We start from the raw sequence: 14,934 nt of genomic DNA, 5'->3' as shown, positions 1-14,934 counted from the left end.
ACCGCCCTATACCCGAGGGTCTCAGGGCGGTTCACAGAATAAAATCAAGATATAAAACCACAAAATACCTAACAAAAATGAAAACAGCAACCCAATAGCCCCCCCCCTCAAAAACACCTCCATATTTTAAAAGGGCATAGGATGTAAATCGGATCAACCAAAGGCCTTGTGAAAAAGGAACGTTTTTGCCAGGCACCTAAAGGTGTGTAATGAAGGCACCAGGTGAACTTCCCTGGGGAGAGCATTCCACAGATGGGGAGCCACTGCAGAGAAGGCCCCGTTCTCATGTTGCCACCCTCTGGATCTCTGGAGGAGGAGGCACACGAAGAAGGGCCTCAGAAGATGATCTCAGGGTCCGGGGTAGGTTCATATGGAAAGAGACGGTCCTTGAGGTATTGTGGTCCTGAGCCGTTTAAGGCTTTATAGGTCAAAAGCAGCACTTTGAATTGGGCCTGGAAACTAATGGGAAGCCAGTTCAGTTGGACCAGGATTGGTGTAATATGCTCAAACCTCCTCGCTGAAGTTTCTGAACCGTTCTTGAGATCTTCCTCTGCAACCCCTGAGGATTTTCATCATGAGTTGGCAAAAGTGGTTACCTTTCACCACCTTTGAAACTACTGAAGAAGGAAGCTGGAAGAATGACGCTCTGTCCCATTTTCTCTTACAGCTCAGTGGTTTTTTTCAAGGCTCAGATCAGTACCTGAGCAGCTGAACAGAAAGTGGAATGACTAAGAAGTTGTGGAAAATGGAGTGGTCTGGGAGGCTGGAGGAAGGGAAATGGACTGGTTGGGAGAGGGGAGCGGGAAGTGGGGAGTTTTTTGGGAAGAGACAACAGAGTATAAGGGGGGGGGATTCATTGATTCCCCTTTCCGCCATCAAATGACAGATCACATCTGTCTCCGTTGACAGCACTGTCAAAATTGTTGATGCTACAATGGCACAAAAACACAGATCCAGGTCACAGATCCTTATGGAGCCTCAAAATTTTCACAGGGGAACCCCTCAAAACCACCATTGGATCATATGCTGAGTCACAGTTGTTAGGAGTGCAGCGAAGAGGGATTGAATGTTAAACAGATTGAGGTTGAATCCTGACAAGACAGAAGTACTGTTTTTGGGGGACAGGAGGCGGGCAGGTGTGGAGGACTCCTTGATCCTGAACGGGGTAACTGTGCCCCTGAAGGACCAGGTGCGCAGCCTGGGAGTCATTTTGGATTCACAGCTGTCCATGGAGGCACAGGTCAAATCTGTATCCAGGGCAGCTGTTTACCAGCTCCATCTGGTACGCAGGCTGAGACCCTATTTGCCCATGGACTGCCTCGCCAGAGTGGTGCATGCTCTGGTTATCTCCCGCTTGGACTACTGCAATGTGCTCTACGTGGGGCTACCTTTGAAGATGACCCGGAAACTACAACTAATCCAGAATGCGGCAGCTAGACTGGTGACTGGGAGCAGCCACCAAGACCATATAACACCGGTCTTGCAAGACTTACATTGGCTCCCAGTACGTTTCCGAGCACAATTCAAAGTGTTGGTGCTGACCTTAAAGCCCTAAATGGCCTCAGTCCAGTATATCTGAAGGAGCATCTCCACCCCCATCGTTCTACCCGGACACTGAGGTCTAGCACTGAGGGCCTTCTGGCGGTTCCCTCACTGCAAGAAGCCAAGTTACAGGGAACCAGGCAGAGGGCCTTCTCGACAGTGGCGCCCTCCCTGTGGAACGCCCTCCCACCAGATGTCAAAGAGAACAACAACTAATAGACTTTTAGAAGACATCTGAAGGCAGCCCTGTTTAGGGAAGCTTTTAATATTTGATGTATTACAGTATTTTAATATATTTTTGGAAGCCGCCCAGAGTGGCTGGGGAAGCCCAGCCAGATGGGCGGGGTATAAATAATAAATTATTATTATTATTATTAACCACTCTGGGAAGTGTAGCACTGTGATGGGAACAGGGGTCCCCTAACAGCTCTTAGCACCATTAACCCTTAACAAACTACAGCTCCCAGAATGCTTTGGGGAAGCCATGACTGCTTAAAGTGGTATGATCCTGTTTTAAATGCATAGTGCAAATGGGACCAGTGTTTGTGTGCATGTTCTTTCTCTGTGTGTCAGAAGGGTGAGATGGGGGGTTTGAAAGTGACCGAGGGGCAGCGAGAGAAGAAACTAGAGGTGGTGTGCTCTCTCAAAATTCCACCGGCCCCAAAATCTAACTCACAGGGTAGTTGTTGCGATGGGAAAAAACACACCGAATGACCCCAAATATGTGATCCCAACCTTCTTGGAGGAGCATCAGGGTACAAATGCACGGGACAAAGGTGTACATAAATAAAATTTATTTTAAATAAAAAGTAAAGAGTTATTTTGTCAGCTGTACTTTCAAGCCATTTGGAACATGGCAATTGCCAACGCTATTGCCCTGTTATGTCTAGTGGTCAGACATGCAAGGCAGTCAGTTTCTGCACATGTGTCCTGAGTCGATAGGGAGTCATGTTGCATAAGTGGTTCTCAAGTCCCTTTCCAGCAGCCCGGGCTGCACATGTCTGGCCCTATCAGACAATCAGATATAGTAAAGGTAAAGGAACCCTGGATGCAGGTGAAGGCAAATACTTAATTTTATTCATGCTGTCTAATTTTAAATTGCTGTTATGGCCTAATCTGTATTGAAATTGTCCTTTGTTTTTTCCGGTGTCATGCTTCGCTGACTAGCTGTACGAGTTAATCTGGTCTGTGACCGTTTAATAAAATTTGATTGAACCCTGGATGCTTAGGTCCAGTCAAAGGCGACTATGGGGTTGCAGTGCTCATCTCGTTTTCAGGCCGAGGGAGCCGGTGTTTGTCCACAGACAGCTTTCTGGATCATGTGGCCAGCATGACTAAACCATTTCTGGTGCAACAGGACACCATAACAGAAGCCAGAACACATGGAAATGCCATTTACCTTCCCGCCACAGTGGTACCTATTTATCTACTTGCACTGGTGTGCTTTCGAACTGCTCGGTTGGCAGGAGCCGGGACAGAGCAACAGGAACTCACTCAGTTGTGGGGATTCGAACCGCCAACCTTCCGATTGGCAAGCCGAAGAGGCTCAGTGGTTTAGACCACAGCGCCACTCGCATCCCCAGATCAGTTGTGTAGGAATGGTGGAGTACTCCCTCCCATACCCCTCTCCCAAATAAAAACCTGAACAGCCTTGCAGCTCAGATGATACACATACAGTTCGTGGTGGTGGCCAATGACAGCAGTGCTTTCTAGGCTAATCTGAAGTACCTGTTCTGAAATGTTCTGTCATTATGCCTCAGGGATAGAGCTGCTTTGATCTGTCCACTGGCAACAGGAATAGGAACGCCCCATCTACAGCTAATAGCCAGCTAAATGATGGATGAGCCACAGATACTCTCTCATTGCAACTAACTGCAGGACCCAAAAACAGTTTTCAGACATTAAAGCCCAATATGCATTCAATGGCATACAAAAAAGACCATCTCGCATGCAGTGTAACTTCTCTGGCATGGAGGTGAGATACGACGCTCCGCACAGTCTCCCAGATTGACAACCGAGACATGTTTCACGGGCCCTGTGGACCAACAAAAGGATAAAACAGATTAGATTCTGGAAAAAGCCTAGGAAGAGTCCCAAAATCATGTGCGTTTTCCGGGACTTCCCTGCTAACATTACATCATAAACAAGCCTATATGCATCGCCACCGTGCAAATCCAGAAATGGTACTGGATAACGAATCTGACAATTTAAATGCTAATGCAAAGATTCCAAAATTGCATAACAGTGTGCAGACTCTGCCTGGCAAAAAGCAGAAGCCACAAGGGAAGAAATGACATGTGATTTCTAAGCAGTCAGTGGGCAGGGCATCAATGTCCTGCATTGTCCCTCCTCATGACTAGCAGAAGCAGGGGGAAAGCATGCAAATTGAATATATGCAGACTTATTAAGTGTTTCCATGATGAGCAAGTGATAAATCCCGATCCCCAGTAGCTATGAGGCAAACAAGGACTTCTGAGGAGGAAATGAGGTCCATGCTGCATTCTCCAAGATGGATGTGAAGGGGGGGGGGGAAAGAGGCACCCCCCCCCCCGTTCTCCTATGGACCTCCTGTGACTCAGCTATACAGCTGCAAATATGTTTTAAGTGTGTTTTAAGCGCATTATACAAATGTGACACTAGGTGGCACTGGTGAGCTACTGGCAATTCCATATATATTTTAAAACTTTTTTCAAAAAAACAATTTTCACAGCATTTATATATATACATGTGTAGATTCAGCTCAGGTATACATCAGAACCCCTTATGAGCGGGGTAACTATTTGATTAGCAGCACACTTGGCAAACTTAAGGCTTGGTGAGCAAGGGGGTCTCACATCATAATCTTTTGAAATCTATGAAAAGCTTTGGGGAAATCCAGGATGATAAGCAATCAGTTGGGAGATGTGGTCTCCTGCATTATGTGTATGAAAAGGTGTGTGTCTATCTCTATCTATCTATCTATCTATCTATCTATCTATCTATCTATCATCTATCTATCATCTATCTATATCTATCTATCTATCTATCTATCTATCTATCTATCTATCTATCTATCTATCTATCATCTATCTATCTATCTATCTATCTATCTATCTATCTATCTATCATCTATCTATCTATCTCTGTCTCTGTATCTCTCTATCTATCATCTATCTATCTATCATCCATCTATCTCTCGAGAGTCACATTTTATACTACCAGCCCAAATTAATATGAAATTAGTGTTGCTTGGCTGAAAGGAAAAGAAGGTAAGGGTGAAGGCAGGGGTGATATTTAGAAATCACAGCAGGTTCTTCTTCATCTATGACATGAACTTCCCCCCAGCTTTCCAATTTGCGTGACAGCGATACATCAAAGAAGCTGAACCCTTGGTCAGCCATTGAGCCAGCTCCTTCCCACATTTTTGGCAGTCTTCAAGCCTTAAAAACAAAACACAACGCTACATGTACACATTTCTCTGGTCTTTCTGTGCCTTGTTAAATAAAGAACGCAGAAACATTTTTTAAAAACGCAACATTGCTCTGGGGATTTGGGTACCAAAGTGCGTGCCAACCATCAATATCCAAAGATGAGTATTGAAACTTGAAAAACTGGTTTTAGGAAGAAAAAAAGAAAGAAAAGAACCCTGAAAGGGAAAAAGGACTAATTTGCATGAAATGCAACAAGAATGCTACCAAATAAGCACCACATTCCTTTCAATAGTATATCTGTCTACAATTTAAAGGTTTTGAGAATTTGGGGAGCAGGTGGGACAGGTGAACTAATATCAGTGTACTGGATGAAGCAAAGATCACCAGTGTTGAAGCAATGATTCTTCAACATCAACTTCGCTGGACGGGTCATGTTGTATGGATGCCTGATGATTGTCTTCCAAAGCAACTATTCTATTTCAAACTTAAAAATGGAAAGCGTAATGCTGGTGGTCAACAAAAGAGGTTTAAAGACTGTCTCAAGGCAAATTTTAAGAAATGTAGTATAAACACCAACAACTGGGAAACACTGGCTTGTGAGCACTCCAGTTGGAGAACAGCCTTTACCAAAGGTGTCATGGACTTTGAAGACACTCGAACTCAGAACACAAGGAAAAATATGCTAAGAGGAAGGCACACTTGGCAAATCCACACCGTGATCAGCTCCCATCCAGGAACCAATGTCCCCACTGTGGAAGGACGTGTGAATCCAGAATTGGCCTCCACAGTCACTTACGGACTCGTTTTTAAAACCATGTTTATGGAAGACAATCTAACTTGGCACTGAAGAAGAACACGCCTTTCAATATTATATCTATCTACAACTGAAAGGTTTTCAGAAACAATTTGGGGAGCACATGGGAAACTTGCACCAAGAACAGCAAAGCATAATGACAAAACTTGAGGCTTTTTATTATCTTTATTTATTTTTTATTTATTAAATTTCTATACCGCCCTATACCCAGAGGTCTCAGGGTGGTTCGCAAAATGAAATCGCAATATAAAAACACAATATAAAAACGGAAACAACTCAATAATCCCCCCCCAAAAAAAAACCCCACATTGGATCTCAATCAGCCAAAGGCATGGTTAAAGGGAAACATTTTTGCCTTTTATTTGCTGTTAAAGGTAGGATTGCTGCTCTTCTTTGACGTCGTGGGGCCATCCAGTGCCAGGCTTTGATTTTCTTACCAAAATTGGATACTTACCTTTGAAAGCCTCTTTCCACTGACGATCACAGCTGAACATTGCAAGAACAATAAGGATTTTTAGGGGCATTATGACTGGGTTAGTAAAACACAGCTGCCCCTGAAAGTCCCTCATTTTTCTTGCTGCCTCTCATCCATCCGTCCTGTCCCTAGGAGAGTTGAAAGATTTTGCTTTCTTTTGGCATGCCAATGACGAGACCGCGAGCTTGGTATTTACCCAGCCATTTTGCAAACTGCCAGCCTGCATCAGAATTTAGCAATGAACTGCAACATGGGAAACTTGGCAAAGTTGAAGATCTTTTTTATTTTATTTTAAGAGTTATTGCACATTCCCACCTGACCCAGTCCATTTCAAGGGCTATTGGCAGATATCTGTGTGTGTCCCTTGGAGTAAGCAAACAAACAGGTAGACTACTAGAATCATAAAATCACAGAATTATAGAGTTAGAAAGGACCACACAAGTTATCTAGTCCAACCCCCTGTAATTCAGGAAACTTTTGCCCAAGGTGGGATTGGAACCCAGACCCTGAGATTAAGAGTCACATGCTCTACTGACTGAACTATCCTAGGAAACACTACTCTCTTTTCTCCTGCACATGTAATCTCTTGGTTGCTGTTGCTGTGAGGAGAATTTTGAGTAGCCAACTGGCCTCCTTGCGGAGAGCTGTGTACAGTAGTACCTCGGTTTAAGAACAGCCCTGTTTATGAACTATTTGGTATGCGAGCTCGGCAAAACAGGAAGTAGTGTCCCGGTTAGCGAACTTTACCTTGGTCTATGAATGGAAGCCGAACGGTGGAAGGGCACTGGCGGCAGGAGGCCTCATTAGGAAAAGCGTGCCTCAGTTTAAGAACAGCTTTGGTTTAAGAATGGACTTCCGGAACGGAAACCGAGGTACCACTGTATCTGTGCTTGCAACGTGACGCTGTAATAAAAGGACTATAAATCTATCAAATGCTCGTTAATTCGTATCTGTGAAGTTACCGAAGGGAGACGAGGACTCGCCATGCCTGGCACAGGGGAACATATAGAGGACTACCCTAGACCCTCTAGTCCACTGACCACACACCACCATCGTCCTTCCTCCAACTCCTGCTCCTTTCAACTGTCCCGCATCTCCACCCCATTTCTGACTGCTCAGACCCCACCCCAAACCATTCAGCTCTGCCTTGCAGGACGCACGGAATCCCACAAATCACTACCCCTGGATTAGACCATGGCCCTGTGACCTCATCCACCCACTTCTCGGAGCCCTGCCCGTCCCTGACAAGTGAATATCAATAATAATTGGTAGATTGATTTCTCTTCTGCACATGGAATGAATAAGCAAGCATCGGCAATTTCTTTCCCTGCTTCCGCTGGAATTCTCTGACATCCCCTCAATTTTGCTACCTGCAAATAGCAGCGGCATTTTTTTGGGGGGGGGGCAGCAATTTTGGCTCAGCCCTCAAATCTGGGTTCTTTGTCATATGTTTATCTCATATTTGATATATGATTTCCTGACCCCAGTCTGCCCTAAAACTAGACATTTTTAAGCACGGCTTGCCCAAAGGCTTGAAGAAGAGGTGGGGTGTTATTTTGTTGTTTTTATTTTTATATTGATTATTTGTGTTTTATATTGTGATTTTATCTTGCAAACCTCCCTGAGACCTGCAGGTATAGGGTGGTATACAAATTTTGATGATGATGATGACGACGTCAAAGCACCCACCACTGTCTATTGTCTTCTATAAGCAAAAACTGCTTTAAACTGCAGCTTCCGGGAATACTGTTGCCCTAGCTATAACGTGGTGGTCCTTTTAGTGGAGAAGTGGATCGCTTTCCTGGTGAAAGCAGCACTCAGTTTGCCAAGTTGCGAGTTCCGAAAGACTCAGCTGATCAGCTGTGAAACTGTAGTTAAATTTAAAGATTTTTGTTTGTTTGTTTGTTTCTTGCTCAAGAGCATACTAATCAGCCAAGGGCATTTGCTAATCACTGTACTCTGAGCAGATTGATTTTTTTCCTCCCCCTTCCTGCAAGCACCCATATTGCAGTTACCTATGTACTATATAAGCTAGTGCCAGAGGCACGGGGAAAGCCTGCCTTGCCCATCGCTGCAATGCAACCATCTGAATAAATTAATCAAGCTCACCTGTGCTTTTATCAAGTTTAATTTGCTTCATTAAACACCACACACTTTTAACAGCATGCGTAGCGGCAGGACGTGGCTAGACTCAAATACTGAAGTAAATGGGATGCCACAGCTGCAATTGCATCTTTTGGGTTCCATTGTTCTTTTCCTGGCCACATTCTTTTAAAACACCCAGCACATCCCCTGCTACCATGATTATTGCCACTATTCCTCACTTATATTGCTTCTGATAAGAAGAAAAAGAAGAAGAAGAAGAAGAAGAAGAAGAAGAAGAAGAAGAAGAAGAAGAGGAGGAGGAGGAGGAGGAGGAGGAGGAGGAGGAGGAGGAAGAAGAAGAGGAAGAGTTTGGATTTGATATCCCGCTTTATCACTACCCGAAGGAGTCTCAAAGCGGCTAACATTCTCCCTTCCCTTCCTCCCCCACAACAAACACTCTGCGAGGTGAGTGGGGCTGAGAGACTTCAGAGAAGTGTGACTAGCCCAAAGTCACCCAGCAGCTGCATATGGAGGAGCAGAGATGCGAACCCAGTTCCCCAGATTACGAGTCTACTGCTCTTAACCACTACACCACACTTTAAGAGAGAAAACAGTCCTTAAAAGTGCCACGACAGGGCAGTACAATGCTTGTAAAAAAATAAATGATTGTAGTAGCAGTATTTAATTATCAAAGGAATCATGGAATTGTTTAGATATACTTTATTGCTGTGCAGACCCACTAGGTAAAGGTAAAGGGACCCCTGGCCATTAGGTCCAGTCGTAGCCGACTCTGGGGTTGCGGTGCTCATCTCGCTTTATTGGCTGAGGGAGCTGGCGTACAGCTTCTGGGTCATGTGGCCAGCATGACTAAGCTGCTTCTGGAGAACCAGAGCAGCTCACAGAAACGGCGTTTACCTTCCTGCCAGAGCGGTACCTATTTATCTACTTGCACTGGCGTGCTTTCAAATTGCTAGGTTGGCAGGAGCAGAGACCGAGCAACGGGAGCTCACCCCATCGCAGGGATTCGAACCGCTGACCTTCTGATCGGCAAGTCCTAGGCTCAGTGGTTTAACCCACAGCGTCACCTGTGTCCCTGCAGACCCACTAGAAAGATGCAAATAAGAGTTATATAGTTGTATAAATCAGTATTAATTTATAATGGTGTAAATTTTCTACAAAGTTATTTTGATGAACTTCAGTCTGAGCCATGCACTGTGGAATATTATCTTATTTTTTAAAAAAGGCCATATGAAGAGAAGCAATACAATATGCTGTCATCTACCAGAATAACCGGATTCATAAAGAATGAAACTTTGGTTCAGATCAGACATACTGTAACAAATTGTCAGCCTGGGTAGCTCAGCTGGTTAGACCGTGATGCTGATAATGCCAAGTTTGCAGGTTAGATCCCTGTTTGGGGCAGCTGCATATTCCTGCACTGCAGGGGGTTGGACTAGATGATCCTCAGGGTCCCTTCCAATTCTATGATTCTATGAATCCCAGTCCAACAAACTACGGTTTAGTGGACCAGGAATGAACAATGTGATATGTGTAGGCTTCCTACTCTTCCCTCCCTTCCCTGCCTAATTTCTCTTCTGCACCCTAACACAGTACAGTGGTGCCCCGCAAGACGAACTCCTCGCAAGACGGAAAACCTGCTAGACGAAAGGGTTTTCCGTTTTGGAGGCGCTTTGCAAAACGAATTTCCCTATGGGCTTGCTTCGCAAGACGAAAATGTCTTGCGAGTTCCTGCGGGGTTTTTCCCCTCCCCCCCCCCTTTTCCTAAGCCCTAAGCCGCTTATCAGCTGATCCGCTAAAAGCCGCTAAACCGCTAATAGCGCTAATCCGCTAAGCTGTCAATGGGCTTGCTTCGCAAGACGAAAAAACCGCTATACGAAGAGCCTCACGGAATGGATTAATTTCATCTTGCGAGGCACCGCTGTACAGTGGTACCTCGGGTTAAGAATCCTAATTTGAATACATAATATCATGATATATGATTTCATAATGTGCCTTATTATACATTTGGTTAATTGGAATTATATCTTTTTTGTACAGTGGTACCTCAGGTTAAGTACTTAATTTGTTCTGGAGGTCTGTTCTTAATCTGAAACTGTTCTTAACCTGCAGCACCACTTTAGCTAATGGGGCCTCCTGCTGCCGCTGTGCTGCATGATTTCTGTTCTCATCCTGAAGCAAAGTTCTTAACCCGAGGTAATATTTCAGGGTTAGCGGAGTCTGTAACCGGAAGCGTATGTAACCGGAAGCGTATTTAACCCGAGGTACCACTGTACAGTGGTATCTCTGGTTACTTAATCCATTCTGGAGGTCTGTTTGTAACCCGAAACCGTTCGTAACATGAGGCGCATTTTCACTAATGGCGCCTCACGCTGCTGTCGCGCTGCCAGTGTGCGATGTCCGCTCGCATCCTGGGGCAAAGTTCACAACAAGGGGCATCTACTTCAGGGTTAGTGGAGCTCATAACCTGCAGCGATCGCAAGGAGGACGGTACGTAACACGAGGTTCCACTGTACTTCTATGGTTTGTTAAACCCCCTTCTCCTGTGACAACCAGGAAACTGTTAGATTTAACTAATATTTACAAACCCAGCAATCAAATTATTGTTTGCTATCCTGGATTAGGGATTGGTTAAACTCAGGCCTAGGCAAACTCGGCCCTCCAGATGTTTTGGGACCACTGGTCCTGTTAGCTAGGGATGATGGGAGTTGTAGTCCCAAAACATCTGGAGGGCCGAGTTTGCCTGTGCCTGGTTAAACTTAACACCGTTTCCTGGTTCAGATTTACGGGAGCGAGTAGGATGTTCTGAACACATGAGGAATTCCATAAAATAGGTGGTGACTCCAAAACTGAGGGCAAGCAAATCTCCCTAGCTTGCAAAAACAGTAACTGCAGAAAGAGCTGCTATCAAACAATTTTGTAGCATTCTGAATGTAGAAAGGGTATTAGGCCATAACTGCTTCCTGGATCAGTCTGAAACCATCCAATCCACATTGTTTCCAACCGTCCCTTGCCAGATGTTTCTGGGAAGCTTAGAAGCAGAAAATCATGTGATTTTCAGCCACTGTTCCACTTCTTCTGAACACAGAGGTCCTATTTCACCACCAAGCCACTGTTAGACCTACTCTCTGTAGATGTATCCAATCCCTTTTTGAAAAGCCAACCCAATCTGCAGCTTTACCACATTTTCGAAACAAAGATGCATTATGGCTCGGATCCAAAGAATTCTAGGCACATGATGGGACGTTCTTGCCTTCCCTCCCCACTGAAGCTCCTCGCAACGACCAAAATGTAGCTGCAGAGGGTTGAGAAGCCCTTTAGAGCAGGATTCAAAGCGGCATGAAAGGCTGTACTTGGAATGCAAAACTGGGAATCCTTCCACCCATAAGCAGAAGCTGTCACCAAGGTATGAGGTTCTTTGGGTCCTGGACCTGGTCTCTCTGTTGTTTCCAGGGACGGGAAACCGGATAATGTTGAACCCCAACTCTGGTCAACCCCCAAACAGCATGACTCACAGTTAGGATGGATGGGAGTTGTAGCAACATCTAGAAGGCCAAAGTTCCTCCCATCCCATTGTATACAGTACGCAAAAGGGCTTCCTTTTGTCTGATCTGAACTTATTGTTCATTAACCTAATTGTCTCACGCAAGTAAACTGGTGCTATAGCAAAAGGATATTTGTCTCCATCTAGTCTATGCACGGATGCGGGTGGCCCTGTGGGTTAAACCACAGAGCCTAGGACTTGCCGATCAGAAGGTTGGCGGTTCGAATCCCCGTGACGGGGTGAGCTCCCGTTGCTCAGCCCCTGCTCCTGCCAACCTAGCAGTTTGAAAGCACGTCAAAGTGCAAGTAGATAAATAGGTACCGCTCCGGCGGGAAGGGAAACGGCGTTTCTGTGCGCTGCTCTGGTTCGCCAGAAGTGGCTTAGTCATGCTGGCCACATAACCCGGAAGCTGTACGCTGGCTCCCTTGGCCAATAAAGCGAGATGAGCGCTGCAACCACAGAGTCGTCCGCGACTGGACCTAATGGTCCGGGGTCCCTTTACCTTTACCTCTAGTCTATGCACATCTTTCGTAATAATATGCATTTCTATTACAGCTGAGGATGTAAAACCCAGCCACCCAACAGCCATGAAAAAAAATCTGGGTTTGGCCATTAGCAGCAAGGTTCACTGCAGCTGGAGGCAAGATTTGTTCTCCTGTCTGATTCCTAACATTTGGAAAATAAAAATTGCACATTCTGACTAGATCCCATGTCTATTTGTATACTAAAGAGTCCCAAGCTCTTTTGCCTTTTCCTATAGGGAAGGCAGTCCAGCTCATTGATAATGGCACAGTGCCTTGGCAGACTATTTTAATGATGGGGTGTCAATGATTTTTCAGCAGAAGGCCGGTCCACTGTCCCTCACACCTTGTGGGGGGCCGGACTATATTTTGAAGGGAAAAAATAAACCAATTCCTATGCCTCACAAATAACCCAGAGATGCATTTTAAATAAAAGGACACATTCTACTCGTGTAAAAACACCAGGCAGGCCCCACAAATAACCCAGAGATGCAGTTTAAATTAAAGGGCACATTCTATTCATGTAAAAACACGCTGATTCCTGGGCCATCTGTGCGCCAGATTTAGAAGGTGCCCAGTTTGGGGGAGGGGCATTGGCCTCAAAGAAGCTCAGCATATTTTCTTGCGATCGTCCCAGAAAAGATCAACAACTCTTTTTGTCCGGATATTTACCTCTGGAAATATGGCAACCCTAGTAAGCCAGAATACAGTGGTGCCTTAGTTCTTGAACGGCTTAGTTGTCAAACAAATCGGCTCCCGAATGCCGGAAACCCAGAAGTAAGTTTGTGAACATTTTTCGGAAGCCGAACATCCAACACAACTTCTGCTTGAAGTCAATCAGAAACCATACCTTGGTTTTTGAATAGTTTTGGGAGTCGAACAGACTCCTGGAACGGATTAACTTTGAGAACCAAGGTAACACTGTATAATCAAAACAGTGTGGTTGTGCACATGCATGCACACACGTAAAGAAAGAATTTGTGCAGGTTTCTGCTCAGAGTTCTTGCGTCTATTCTGAGACGCAGTGGTGAAGCAGGCATTCCAAAATCAGTTAGTTATGGTATTTATCCTCTGGGAGAACATACTATCTTTTATGAATAGAGCCTTGTCTCAGATTTGTTCTTTAAAAACTCAATCAGGCTCATCATCTTAAAAATTATACTGCACATCTCCAAGGAAACATTAAAACCAGCATTCGGTCTAAAGACGAGCATTGCCCGGCTAGCTCTGGTCTGTGACAGCCACAGCTTATGGAGCGAGTAGAGCAGGAACAGCCAACATGGTGCCCCCCAGATGTTGTTGCATGGCCAGCAGTCAGGGATGGCTCCAACATCTGGCGTGCACCTTGTTGGCTAACACTGTACTAGAGGCTGTTGCACCAAATTCATAGCAAGAGGAGGATTCAGTGCCCAGTTCCTGAGGGGTGGGTTTGGGGAAAGGAGCAACATCTGCAAACAATCCCTTCACGATTTGTCAAAGTGAAGCAAGTAAGCAAGCAACATTTTCACACTAAGCAAAAGAGTAGCTTCTAGTGGCAGAATGAACAAGCTGATCTGCCAACAAGCCCTGCGCTGGGTGGGGGGATAACAGAGAAGCAGCCAGTGGATTTTTTCCCTCGCTCTCCAAACCAGTTGCCAGAATTTATTGTGCAAAAGCCAGAGGTTTTGCTTTGGATTCCAGAATTGTTTTGATTCGAAGCGAGCGGTGTGTTTTTCACTTGCCATGCATGTTTGGCTGGTTGGTAGTCCACACATTTACACCAGACCCCCCAGCCCAGGTTGTCAGGCTTAGCTCCAGTACTACAGTCGTACCTCGGAAGTCGATCAGCCTTGTGATATGAACATTTTGGCTCTCAAACGCCACAAACAAGGAAGCGATTGTTCTGGTTTGCAAGTGTTCTTTAGAACCCGAACATCCGTTGTGGCTTCTGATTGGCTGCAGGAGCTTCCTGCAGCCAATCAGAAGCTGCGCCTTGGTTCCCAAACGTTTTGGAAGTCAAACGGACTTCCAGAACGGATTCCATCTGACTTCCGAGGCACGAGTGTATTCCGAAAGCTGCTACATGTGAGAGATGCTCCGCAGCTGCTTACCCCCATCCCCATGTCCCTCACATGTTCATCTGACCCTCTCCCCAAACCTTCAACTTGTCATCTCGGCTTTCCTCATTCAACATTTTCTTCCAAACAAACAGGAAGTGGCCGTTGCAGCTTTGCAACTCCTGGTTGGAAGGAAAGTCAAGTGAGCACACTCATTCTCTTGAACATTTCTCCAGTGAAAATAGCGACGTCTGGGGAGCCATAGCATCCTTCCAACTTAAAGTTGCTTGGGATGGTACAAGACACCATCACTGCTAGAAAGGCTATAACTCTGGCTCCCATTAAGGAGGGCCAAAACCAAGTTCTCAAGGCCAAATTCATAATCACATCCAACCCAAGTGCTCCTTGCAAATTGGCCAATGCTTCACATTTCATCATAGGCGACGAATTCATCTCTGTCTCCATAAAACATGTTAGATTTGAAATCAC

General features: G+C 45.3%; 1 long non-coding RNA gene across 1 annotated transcript in view; it reads right to left on the bottom strand.

The window, feature by feature from the left end:
- Window positions 1-2,321: 2,321 nt before the first annotated feature.
- LOC307210143 overlaps window positions 2,322-14,934 on the bottom strand; it is a 50,539-nt gene continuing 37,926 nt past the window's right edge. Inside the window, exon 2 of the long non-coding RNA XR_013835869.1 lies at window positions 2,322-3,577. This is a non-coding gene — a long non-coding RNA (uncharacterized lncRNA). The remainder of the gene's footprint in view (window positions 3,578-14,934) is intronic.

This window comes from Podarcis cretensis, assembly GCF_951804945.1.
Source record: "Podarcis cretensis genome assembly, chromosome: 2".
NCBI classification, from domain to species: Eukaryota; Metazoa; Chordata; class Lepidosauria; order Squamata; family Lacertidae; genus Podarcis; species Podarcis cretensis.
Note: the sequence above shows the minus strand (reverse complement) of the source record. Positions and strands in the feature narration are given on the sequence as shown.